Source organism: Diadema antillarum, unplaced genomic scaffold (assembly GCF_040938485.1).
Source record: "Diadema antillarum isolate AM-2024a unplaced genomic scaffold, OU_Dant_1.0 scf00000049, whole genome shotgun sequence".
Classification (NCBI taxonomy): Eukaryota; Metazoa; Echinodermata; class Echinoidea; order Diadematoida; family Diadematidae; genus Diadema; species Diadema antillarum.
In genome coordinates, this window is record NW_027270938.1 from 374,655 (window position 1) to 388,456 (window position 13,802).

The 13,802-nt window shown below is 40.1% G+C and overlaps 1 pseudogene; it reads left to right on the forward strand.

Moving 5' to 3' along the window:
- Nucleotides 1-13,802, forward strand: part of LOC139715430 (uncharacterized) — a 104,323-nt pseudogene that overhangs the window by 68,086 nt on the left and 22,435 nt on the right.

The window sequence follows — 13,802 nt, forward strand, 5'->3', positions numbered from 1 at the left end:
ATCTTCTACAAATGATTTGTCTCTCGTGGAAGAAAACCCGTCTCCTTGCGTGAATTTTAGCTCCTTTTTCAAGCTTGCGGGAAACGCGATGGATGGACCAAACGTAATCACAAAGCGAGGGACATCGTTGTGAACATAAAAACTGAGAAATATGCAAGAAACAGTAACGGTCATTTTCATCTCTGTCTGCAATTAATTATTCCAAAATTTCGTTAATCACATAGAATGCAATTAAGTTCGTTTTGATGAATATTCAAGAACACACACACACACAAAATAAAAAAGTTATTCCGAAAGTTCGTGAACTGGAAAACGAAATGCCTTAATCTTATTATATTTTGTTAGGATATAATTATATTCCACTGCTTGAAACGCAGTGAAGGGTGGGGGTCATAAAGCTGTTCGTAAAGATACGAACGACTTACGAGTGACTGATGATAAGTTCTTGTGCTGAATTATGGAAATTCTGATAAGTATAGCACATCAGAACTGATCACCAGTCGCTCGTAAGTTGTTCGTAACTGTACAAACAGATTTATTAAACGCCCCCCCCCCCCGTAACACAATAATGTGATACTAGAAAGCTTTAATGTCATGCTGAGTTAAGTAACCAAGTCAGTGGTACTTCATATTTTATGCAGTGTTTCAAAGTGACAGATTATGAGAAAGATATGTATTAATGTTACATTCGTGTGTATACATTAATTTTGATGGTTTATAGTACTGTTGTACATGCAATTACCATGATCTCGGCAGACGACTGACCAGCACCAATTGTCTCAATTGGCTTTCCTTATGCTTTTTACGTCGCCTACAGAATGGGTATCCTCTGGTCCTTTCAATTCAGGTATTCATAATTGCTTATAAAGCACCCTCTTTAGTTTTTACAATCGGAAGGGAATAGCAGCAAGAAACATCCTCGTTTAAAAGAGGCTTTTCTTAATAGCAGGTATGCCCTTTTTCTTCTGCTTCCCTTGTTTTGGGGCAGCAATAACAGCCATGGAGCTACAAGCAACAAAACTTGTAGCTCCTTGCTAAAGATGCACCCGACACACAAAAGCGCACCGACGTATTCATTTTGCGGCACGGACAAAAACACACCGAAGTTCACATCAGGCTGCCGTATTGGTCGATGATAGATACCGTCTTATAATTGGATGATTTTCTTTGACTCCTCATATAGAATGCTTTCGCCTTATGAAGACAGAGGAGGAGCGTAAACGCCGTCGTGCGTCGCTATAAAGAACGACTGCTGTATTGTTTCGTTTAGGGAAAGAATCAGGTTGTGAGCTTGAACGGAAACAGAACCTGAATTTTAAGAGATTGTCATGGTTTTGTTTGTTTACTTGTTCGTTCGTTTGTTTGGTTGTTCGTTTGTTTTTGCTTTTTAGAAAGTGAACTACTGACAATAGCGTACAAATATTCGTATTTAAGGTTTAAAGGGATGTGGAATTGGATTATGTAAAGCTAAAAGCCGCGTTTACACATGTTCACGGCAACCACGGCAGTCACATTTCAGGCCATCACGGACAAAATGGGACGGACGTGAAACAACGCTGTGAGACGAGATAGGCAAATGTGACAGGCCGTGATTGCCGTGGATGCCGTGTCACATTCTTAAACTGTTAAAAAAAATTGCCACGGCAGTCCCGGTGCTAATGAGGAATTTTGTATGCCTTGATGAAATGGGATGAATGCAATGAAACACGACGGCACGTAATAGACCCTAACAAAACTTGGAGGCGGTCCGCAGCGGGACGGGACGGAAAATATTGATAGTCTATAGCCTGATCAGACGCCGTGAGAACAGCGTGTGATAGCTATAGAAGTTCGCCGGGGCGAGGACTGGAACGATCCGAACAAGACTTAGAATGCGAAGGTGGGGGGGGGGGGGGGAAACAGGAGAATGTCTCAACTGCATATACTAGTATACCCACAGCGCACTGCATCTCAGGCAAATACAACGTGGCCGCCGGGAACATGGTGTAAACGTAGCTTTAGAGTCTGTAGAATCCACATTTATATCTATAGGCATAACTAAAACTTGATTTCTCGTGACTCTGACACACTTTGACAGACTTTGACTGTGCACAACATGTACATGTAATATTCAATTCCACACACATACACACACACACAAAAGATCTTCGACCTCCTAGACCATTCTCCCGCCCATCATTCTCTCTCTGCATCTTTTTCTGTTGTTATTTTGTTTCACCTATGGGGATGTATTCTATGTTCGGCAATAATAGCGCGTTTCATCGTGTTTTGTTTTGTTTTGTTTTATTTCATTTTTAGATTTAGATCGGAAAAGCAATATAGACGGGAGGTAAAATTCTTGAAGCAACTATACAGTTTCAATTTTTAGTTTGACATCGTTCTTATATTTTGATGTTCGTTGCACCTGTAAGGTTCTTGTAATGCGAAAGTTAAATAAGATTCGCTATAATATTCTCGAAAATTCCCTCTGCCGTATTGATATTCGTTAATGTGAAAAATAAATACGATTCATTAATCCGAAACCGCACGAATTTTGTGATTCTAAGGGTGCATTTATCGGGATATTAAATTAATTACGTTACTCTGAAAACGAATAACACAACTTGTTCCTTTTAATTTCTGGGATTAACAAAACATCAGAAAGCAGAGCTTATTTAATTTTCGGATTTTTAGTCTGGCATTGGGGGTTAGTAGTTCGGAAAATAAGTATGGAAAATCTTTGAGGCAAGAAAATAATTTGAATTCCTATGGCATCGTTATTTCCTTTGCCTTATGTTCATTATTCCGAAAGAAGAATAAGGTTCGTAAATCCGATGGTTCTTTTTGCTGAACCCGCAAAACACGCAAATTTGATATGCCTTATGTAATGTGTTAATCCAAAATTGTATTAGGGCTCGTTAATACCATTTGTGGCATTATTCCGAAGGTTCGTAAATGTGAGAATGAATTACGTGCATGGTACGAAACTTATGTCATTTTTGGCTAAAAGAAAATTAAAAACGCCGAATCTTTTCCTGTGACGGGAATATATGGGTTTATTTCTGAACGTGACATCGTTTACTTCTTTGCACGATATTCATCATTCCGGGAAAAAAAAAAATATTCAGATGGTTCATTCATCCGAAAATGGAAAAAAAGGTGGGTCGTTTATCTGTAAAGAAATTATCATATTCGTGGTAAGAAACTTCGTTTTCGTATCAGCTATATAACGTCCGAAATTTCGAAACTTATATAAAAAAGAAAAGCGAACCTTCGGCATAATAACAAACTTTAGCGAATCGTAACAGTTTTTTTTTTAAATTAATCGAGCAGTGCATGTGGAATAACAAATCCGACATTTGTTTTAGCATGGTATTGAGCAGAATGTTACTGCTATTCACTTCCAAAAGTAAAAGCAATTATCTGACATTTATTCTGGCATCTTCTGGAGCCGAATGTGATTGCTATTTACTTTCGAAAGTAAAGCAAATATCCGACATTTATCTAATCACCATACGGAATTGAATATTACTCTGATTCATTTCCGAACGTCAAAGGAAAAATTCGACATTTATTTTAGCATCTTCCGGAGCTGAATGTTATTGCTATTTACTTTCGAACATAAAAGCAAACATCAGAAATTTATTTTATCATCATACAGAGTTGAATATCATTATTATTCATTTCTGAACGTCAAAGCAAACATTCGACAATTATTTCACCATCTTCCGGAGCCGAATGTTATCCTTATTCATTTCCGAAGGCAAAATCAATTATCTGACATTAATTTAAGCACCGTACGGAGCTGACTCTTACCGTTATTAATTTCCCAAAGTATAAGCAAACATCCGACATTTATTTTAGTATCATACGGAGTCGAATATTACCGTTATTCATTTCCAAAATTAAGAGTAAACATCTGACATCTATTTTAGCATCTTATGGAGCCGATTGTTACCGCTGTTCATTTTCGAAAGTAAAGGCAAACATCCGACTTTTTTGGTGGCCCGATCGTACCAAAATCTTCATTTCTGAAATTTCGGTGGCCCGACGCGCGTTTTTGGTGGCCCCGTAAGTGTCGAGCCTTGACTAATGTCATCGAAAAGTAAACCAGAATGCAACTTATCGCTTGTGAATTATTGCTTGTGAATAATCGCAAAACTTTGGCAAAACTTTTGGAATACCAATCCTGTTCATGACGCTTGGAAACTGCGAGTCGTGAGAATTTTGCGAACTCGTGCAATGTTACTCCGTAGCGTATGCGAGCATGTGGAGTCGCAATCGTTTAACTGTCTGAAGTGCGCGATTTCTCTCACTCGTTTTTGCCACGCGATTTATTTTAACTTGCAAGAACGATGTGGAATTCTGGCGTCCACCGTGAATTGTGCACTTGCCGGCGCAAATTGTTCTTTTCAAAGGTGAAGCCGTGCGCGGAAAGCACGTGGTTGGGATAATCCTTGCGTTCCTAAAGCGGAGAGGAACGCCATGAATGCGACTTGTGAGCAAGCCCGTTCTGTTGCGTCCAAGGAACGCCCTCATTAGGCTGATGAATAGAGGGATTAAACCCCCCATTCTGCACGCAGGAGGAATAGGGGCGTCCCCTAACAAAAGGAGGAACGCGAGCATTCCCCACGCGGCCGAACGCTCGCTATATTAAATCTGTCACGCCTTAAGGGCTTTTTACACTTGCAAATTTTTGCTAAGTCCCATACCAACGGTGGGGCTAAGGGGGGGGGGGGGGCCTTAGCCCCACCGTTGGTACCGGACTTTCCTTAGCCCACTTTCTGTTTATACTTGTTTTTGCCAAAGTGGGCTAGCCCCACCGATAGTCCCGTACTATCTGGCCCTGCAAAATAACAAAATAGCAGGGTTAGCACCGCAATTGCGGTGCCAAGTAAGCGAGTGTAAACAGAATGAAAAAATAATCCGGGGCTAAGCGACGGAGATGAAGTCCGACCCCCACTGACCAATCAGAAACGAGGTAATCAAGTGCTGCCGGTGCGTTCGTGTACGTGTACAGTGCACAGCGTAATCATGAATATTCATGTGGTTTGGAAAGTACGGGACTAAGAAATACGAGTGTAAAAAGGTAAATCTTCTCCTTAGCCCCGGATAAGAGCTTAGTACAGGACTTATTGGTGAGTGTAAAAAGCTGAAAAAATTGGTACGGGACTAACGATAGTCCTGAGTCAGAGAAAGTACGGGGTTAAGAAACATGAGTGTAAAAAGGCTTTAAATAAGTCCTTTTCCTGATTGTAGATTATGTCTTTACACACAGCTTTACACATCTTATTCTAATCGATTTCAGAGTTAACAACAATGTTCACTATTCAAATTCATGAAATTCTTCCGTCGAGATGCTTTCATTGCAACTGATTGACAAATTGCCCTGCATCGACGTAAATAAGCACTGAATTGATCAGTGTTTTAGTAGTAGCCATGATAAAAAAATCATGGGCGTACATACTCGAGCCCGCTCGAGTATGTACGCCCATGATTTTTTATCATGGCTGCTACTAAAACACTGATCAATTCAGTGCTTATTTACGTCGATGCAGGGCAATTTGTCAATCAGTTGCAATGTTCACTATGTTCTAATATTCTAAGATCGTCTTTTCTAAAAACCAACTGGCCCCCTCAATATCGTAAACTGCAACATGTTTGACCTTTCAAACTATTTGCAATGGAAATGTACCGAGATGCATTCACATTGCCACCAGATTCAGTACAACTCAGGTCGGGTACCGGTGATGTAATGGGACACAGCCTGATATCAATTTTTTATTTGACAAGGCCTAGTATACCACGACAAACTTCACCAAGTTTAGTTTGTTTTGGAGGCATTCATTCACATTGCCACCCATCTCAGTACATAGCGATAGAACTTTCGGAGGTGTGCATTCACATTGCACCTGTCTCAGTACACAGTAATAAGACTTTCGGAGGCGTGCATTCACATTGCCACCTGTCTCAGTACACAGCGATACTGCACAGGACAAGTATGCAATGTGAATGTGGTATGAGACACACATGTAGAGACATAACGGTGGCCCAGTGGCCCGGGGCCACCAAAAACGCACGTCGGGCCACCCAAATTTCAGAAATGAAGAATTTGGTGGCCTGATCGGGCCACCAAAAAAGGTCGGATGTTTGCCTTTGGGCCACCAAAAATAAAAGTTAGTGTGGAGCCCTGCATAAAGATGTAGATGATGTAGAGACCATGTTACTTCATACGCACATACATATATACAGCCAGACACACACATGCACACACACACACACACACACACACACACACACACACACACACACGCACATAGACAGACACATATCTATTCTATTGTTACAGATCATCAGATGCAATAAAAGTTGACATTTGATTTTCAATCCATGTGGTCATTCAGCTCCTGTCTTGTTTCAGTGCCCAGGGAGCAATAGTCAACTTTAATGACAGGAGGACAGGAGCCATTCCATACACAAAGGTCATGTCTTGGCCTTTTATACTGTAGGCAGGTGGCTTATATATGTTTTCCATTGTTCATATACTTCTCTCATCAGCAAAGAATGTTGCGTGATTGTTATTTGCTCTAACAGTTGAATCTTATTAATGAAAAGGGGGGTCACTAGAAAACAGATAATAAAAGAAGACCATTGTTATGAGAACCAAAATTGCCAAACTAGAATGAGATGATCAACATGAAGCTATTTTGGTTGAAAAGGTCAGCCTTTAATACCCCTTCTTATCAGTAGAAATGCTGTATGTCACAGTATGTCATTGTCTAGCTAAAAACTACAGGATCATGAACATTGTATGAAGTGAATGTTATATGATAACATCTTTCTGCACTTAAGCAAACATTGGCGAGAAACTGGTTTGTATTTGTGTATAAAAGAAGGGTGAGATGATGACTTTATTTAAAAGGAGAGGCAGTGCTACTTTTATGACATTGAGAATTTTTCTTTTTTTTTGTCATTAGCTTGAAGCTTTCATCAAGATTGGGGAAAACCATTCATGAAAATATTACTATGGTATCACTTGCATTTCACAATATGCAATGCACATATAGAGGTTTTTTTTTGTTTAGTGAAAAATGATATATGTATATAAATATGTATATGCAATTGTATTTTTGCGTAATTACATTTTGTCAAATTGATTTGTGTGGGCAGCTATGTCATTTCTGTATTATCCCACATAGCCACATGTATACTTTCCATTGTGGTAGCTTTTTTAACATGTTTATTTAGCTTTTACACATGTAAACCTAACAAATGCCTCACTTTGGAAGGCAAAGTTCAGCCATTTATGTACAACAACTTGTGATTGTTTCTTTGAAAAGCACATTGTCTGTACCAAATTGCAAAAGAAAGCTGTGAGTCAGATCTATGAAGGAATTTTATCTATTTCTTCCAAAAGCTTTGAGACCTGTTCAGCTCAAAGTTCACAGATATATATGTCAAGATATCATTGCTTGGCCAGTGGAATTCTGTTTATATTGAGAAATCATGTTGGTAAGAAATAGAGAAGGAAACCAAGTGACAGATGGAAGGTGCAAGAAATGCCAAGTATTACTAGGACCCCGTTTACAGTGCGAGGCTCGGCCGCGGCCCAGCCCCGCTTCAGTGTAAATGCGCAAAAGGCCAAATGCGAGGCCAAAATTGGCCTCGCATTTGGCCGCGTTCTGGAGGTGGTCTCGGCCGCGGCCGAGCCGTGGCCGAGCCCGGCCTTTTTTTGGTGTAAATGCAAACTGGGCCAAATGCGCGGCCAATTGCGCGGCCAATTTTAGTCTGGCTTCCAAACCCTCTGCCTGTATCTTTCGCTATTCAGGATATTAACCCCCTCAACGTCGAAAACTAGTATAGTTTAAGGTGGTTCTGTCCTGCAAAGGATTCTTTCCTTCGGCAAAGGCCTTTGCCCTAACGGAATTCATTCGGCAAAGGGTCTGAAAACCAGACAATACCAAATTGCATTTGTTTACAAGCAGAGTGCCACTACGACAAAATATTGAAAGGTTTGAATCAAAAGCACAGCCGAGCCCGGCAGTGTAAACGGACAAAATTGCGGGGCCCGGCCTCGCAATTGAGGCTGGGCTCGGCCCAGCCCCGCACTGTAAACGGGTCTTGTACTATGATATGAAGCAAACACTGTAGTGTTTAATCTCAGGGCTGCATGCTTCAGTTATCACCATGATTAGGAATACTTGTACCTTGACCCTGTGTGGAATCAAAGTCCATCTGTTATCCTACCTCTCGGTCATGGTGTGCATTCCTAGGAGTATCAGCTACTCATCTCATCTCTGCATCTCTCTATCATCTCATATTCCCTCGTCGCCATGGATACACAGCCCCCTATTCTTTGGTTTCCTGTAGCTTGCTCTAATTCCTCTCACAGGTCACTATCTAATTAGAAAAGGCTGGATGTATGTTTGTTGGACTTTCACATTACGTATTCCTCAAAGTGCATGCACTTTGAGGATCAAACACTGAAATAATGAATTCTGTGCATGGTACCTGTACGTGCAGAGAGCATCAAACCACTGAGAAGGATTTTGGGTGGCTTAGGTACTGTGCATGTACTGCATCAAAGCCGTAGAAATCATGCGACTGAAGTCAGTTTCAAACTGTAGAGATCCGAGACAGTCATTACCATGTACAATCACTTTTGAATGCTGTAAAACCTGAAACATTTGCGTGCATGAAACTTCCATGAATTTCACGAGGAGCCAAGATTCGCAAAACGAAAGTGCATGTGAAATTTTTGTCTACACAGTGCCCTGAAAACCAGTGGCAATTCGCGAAAGTTTCATGCCACAAAAAAGGCCCTTGGCTCCAGTTTGCGAAAGTTTTATACCATGAATGCTTCTGGTTTTCCAGTATTAAACCGATTTTTTGCTTGTTTCTTGTAAAAGCTCATTTATTTAGTCTTCATTTCACATAATTTGTCTCTTGTCTACAGATCAAGGCATCCAACATTGACTTTATTGGCCTCCAAGAGGTACGCGCTGATGAAGTGTCCACTGACCACGGTCGGCAACGTCGAACCCAGGTCGATGAGCTGCAAGAGCTGCTACTCCCAGACTATAAGTGGTCATCATTCCAGGGTGGACACACTGTGGCTAACCCTAAGGACAAGAAGATGGTCAACGAGTGGCAGATAGAAGGTACAGTCATTCCTGCTCCATGGCTGATGTCCAGTCCAGATACATCAAATTATCTGTGGACACAATACAAGGATGCTACCACGTAGCCAATTAAAGTCACCAAATACAAAAGATGGAATATGTTTTATGCTGGTAGAAAAGTGAATGGACTCATTTTTTTAATTCTGAAAGTTTAAATTCATATTGATTATTCTTTTAAATGCTAAAACTGTGCTCAGGTGCCCGTCAACTCAATTAACATAATCCTTTAAGACTACCAAACGGTACATGCCTATAAGGAGTCTTCTCAAACAAAGACAGTATTTTTAACTATGGAAAAAATATTCAACCTCCAACGAAATGAAGTTCTACATCAGCTGTAGCTAGCTAGATGTTATACAAATTTGCCTTTTTAATATTTTCCTGTGATTTTTTTTTAAATATTTGTAATTATTTTGGTTTCTGTGGTACACTTATAGTGCTAAGGCTCACAAAGGCCTATTTTATTTCAAGGTGTGGCTGGCAACAGCACATTGTCTTGTCTGGCAGGTAAAGGGAAATATTCTTCGCATGCAATGCATTTTGTATAGCCTTGGCTAGTTGTCAAATATTAATAGTTGGCAGATGTTGGTGTGAAATAGGCATGGAAATATTAATTTGTTAAAGTGTGTGTGTATGTGTGTGTGAGCGCACGCATGTGTGTACATGCTTGAGCGTATATTGAAAAAAAAAATGGAAAAAAATATGTATGTGTACTTGTGTGAATGGAGGGTGGAAGAAGAAGCTGAATTAAGGACAGACTTTTCCAAGATGGCATCTCAGTGGTATAAGTAATAAATCAGCCTCAACCTTGGTCTCCAAATTGGCAATTTTCTCGGAGGTGAGAATGTCCTTTCCTGACTGATCATCATGTGATCTATGCCATCTGTGCTAGGAGAAGGAGGATAAGTCTAGATATGAGTTGTATGATGAACCAGCTGTGTCTGTACTTTTTGTCTTTTTACTTCCTTTATGTATGTGTATTGGTGGGGGGGGGGGGGGGGGAGAGGCAGTAGAATAATACCAGAGCTACCAAGTCTCACGCTCTAGGGTCTGTCTCACAGATCTCACGCATGGCACTCATTTTTCTCACGCATCGGGCGAAGTCTGCAACTTGGGCCTATAATAATAAGCATGGCTCAAAAGATTGAGGTGATAGTTGCAATTGAAGGTATATTTTCCTTCTGTCTTTCAAAATAAGTAAAAAAATAGTCACTTAAGTATGCACCTGATCGCACCATTATTCCATTAAGAGCTAAAAATTGAAAAAGCTCCCTACCGTGAGAGGCCATAGGGGGGAAAAAACCCCTCCCACACCATCGCTCGCGTGCACATTCGCTCGCTGAGATGCCGAGTCATGAAAATCTCACTCATAAAAATTTTTTGAACTTGGCATCCCTGTAATACATTCTGTGTGGGAAAAACTCCAGTCACAAGTAAAGTTTTATGCTACTTTACAGAGGGCTGATATTGGCCAGATGTTTATTGTCAAATAGTTCAATGCATGCATTCATCAATATAGTGCCTACTTTGGTAAGTTTAATTACTTTGGTAAGTTTGCACGGCATGGCTGTCCAATTGTTATGATAAAAAGTTGTATACATTTAGATCTCGTTTTATTTTCCTTTTTGGTACGTTGTGAACTTGACAACAATACATCTTTTGCTTAATTGACACCTCCCAATTGTCAGCAAATTACAGTATTGTGACAGTTGGCATCAGAGAATTGGCTGTTTTCCTTGAGCTTCTGTTAGTCTGATACGAGCTTGTTGCCAAAATTACACAGACCCTCTCTAGCTCAAGCCATAATTTGTAGCATTAGGTAGTGAAGAGACAGTCACCAACTTATTTCAATGGAGAGGTATCCCAAGCTGTCTGTGAAGTCAGTAAATGAGGAAAGACTCGGTGGAAATTTTAGGAGAGTTGTACAATCTGTTCAGAAGCTTTAAATTTGAAACTCTATCTTTAATTTTATGTGCTACCATCTCCACTTTGGTACTTGACAATCAATTTATGATATCACAATAGCACAGAATTTAGAAAAAAAAAGTAGGACAGTACAAGACCACAATCTATCTCAATTTGAAGGCATAGAGAGTAATATTTGCCTTCCCTTATTTCAGTAGCAAGTAGAGGAAATGTGTGCTTTTCATGGAAACAAATATTTGTGAAATTCTGTTAAATGTTATATTCTAAACATTTTCTCTTTGACGGCTTTTACCCCTGAAATATATAAATGTCTTAGCCACTAATGTTAGCACCACAAACTATTACTAGCAGTCTTTAACCCTTTCTGTGCCTAGGAATCAAATATGCACAGATTTCACACACATACCTATGGACAGGAAATCTATATTGCATGCAGAGGGTTAATTGAAATACTGCTGCTGCATCTTGTCTTTTTCAGCCACTGAAGCTTACTGTGTAGATCTCTTTTATTTTTCAGGGTCTACTTCAAACCCTTCATAAAGTACTCAACTTTCATAGCCACAACCACAAGAGGGCAGTATTTACCGATGCTGTCCTGTTAAAATGGCATTGGCAGATATGATGGAAAGACCAGCCAGCTAGGTTTGGGATCCCCCCCCCCCCCCCCCCCCCCCCCCCCCCATATCCCAGAATTGATAGTGGGGGTGTTGAAATCCCAAAGATTTTAATTGATTCTTTTTTTCCCCCTAACTTTTGGTTAGTTTTACTTTACAGCTCTAAATATCCACTTGTCTTCAAGGAAAAAATTGTATGGGTGCAGCCTGATGGAGAAGTTTACCAATTTATTATGTAATGTGATTGCTTTTCATGGGAAATACAGTACCCTTCTCCACACTTGAGCACTGTTGTATGATTATTCAGGAAAGCATTCTATTTTGTCTCTGAATTCAAACTGACACAAATTGGCTGGATACAAATCTGAAAATGTGCATTGTTATCCAAAAATCTTAAAATTTTTACCTGTGTGGACATAAGAATCCCACTAAATAGCATGATCAACATCATGATCAAAATTCCAGGAAATCTCATTTCGGAACTATCTCGATAATTTTAGAAACAGTGCAATAATTGGCACCATGTTGTGTGTGTGAATGCTGGGGCAAAAAAATCTTGAGATTTTTGTACCCACCATTCAAAATATCCACAATTGAACAGCACATGAACACAAGGGTCACCACTTTGGTAAATTTTAGGCATGAGCAGTTTGGCTGACAAATTATCGCGATGGCGGTTAGCTGGATATTTCTGTCTATCTGAATTGGTGCAAAAAGATGTCGAGATTTTGATTGTGATCATTATCTTGCTATTTTGTCTGTGAGAATGCAACTAATGATCACATGCTTTTCACCTGTACATGTCTTTGTTGACTTGATAAGTTGATTAAATCAATCTCATTTTTTCTTTAAGAGGTCAACAATAAAGACTTCACTTCAAACAATGTATGTAAATCTATGTGGACCAAATGGGCAGAAAAATAAAGAAGTGTCAAAGTATTCGTTCTACTGTACAGAAAATAGAAAGAGAGAGGCATTGTCCTTGTTGACTTCTAAAAGTATGCATCAGTTCTTTCCTTGCTAATTTTGTATCCTAACTGATGGTCTAGTCTCTCCTACTCAATCTCTCGCTGTTTCATCAGCACAGGACTCGCCCTCCTCAGCAAGTACCCCATCCTCCGGTCAGAGATGCAGGAGCTCACCCACCACTCTCGGACGGACAGGGTCAAGCGGAAGGTCCTCCACGCCACGCTGATGGTCCAGGGTGTGGAGGTCTTTGTGTCTGTGGTGCACCTGTCCTACGACAAGTGGCAACAGTGCAACAACGTGGCTGAGATCATGGCCTACATCCGGGGTAAGGACTTGAGTAGGAGCTGAAATTTTCAAGGTGGTTTTATCACTGCTAAATTGAACTGCAAAATAGCAACGCACAGATATAAAAGTGCACAAAAAATATAAATTCTTTAAAAACTAGAAAAGTACTCTCAGAGTGTAGACCTCTGTCAATTAGCTCATTTCCACCCATACACGCATACTGAAGTCTCCCAATTTCCCAATGATTGCCGCATTCATACATACAAAATAATGTGGGACGAAAATTGCGATGCAAATCTGGAGATTTGTATCCTGCTACTCAGTAATTCGTGTACGTGTGAATCCCAATATTAAAGAAGCCTTGTATTTACAACTACCTCATCAGCTTCCTGCTGCGCAGTGCCTCAAGCAGAGCACACACTTTAGTGCGTGTATGCAAACCTCAAATACGCGCAGCTTGAACTCCCAAGTTCATTGACCCTATTTGCCAAAAGATCACACACACAAAAATTCATTTAAAAATTCCCACTTTACTTCTAAAATTGAATTGTCTGTTCCTTGTGTCATTATAAACTTTTCCTGTAAGTTTCATCCAAATCTATTTACAACCTTTTGAGGTATTTTGCAAACAGACAAACAAACCAATGCCAATAGAAACAACCTCCTTGATGGAGGTAAACAAGCCATGCCAGCACTGGATCTCATGCAACTAGTAACTACTGTGGGTCAAGCAGACTGTGTACTGCTGTGGCATAGCAATTGCTTGGGCATTGCAACACACTAGTAAAAAAAAAAAGAAAAAAAATTTTCAAATACAGAACGCAATACTTGTTCGATAGGGAATTAC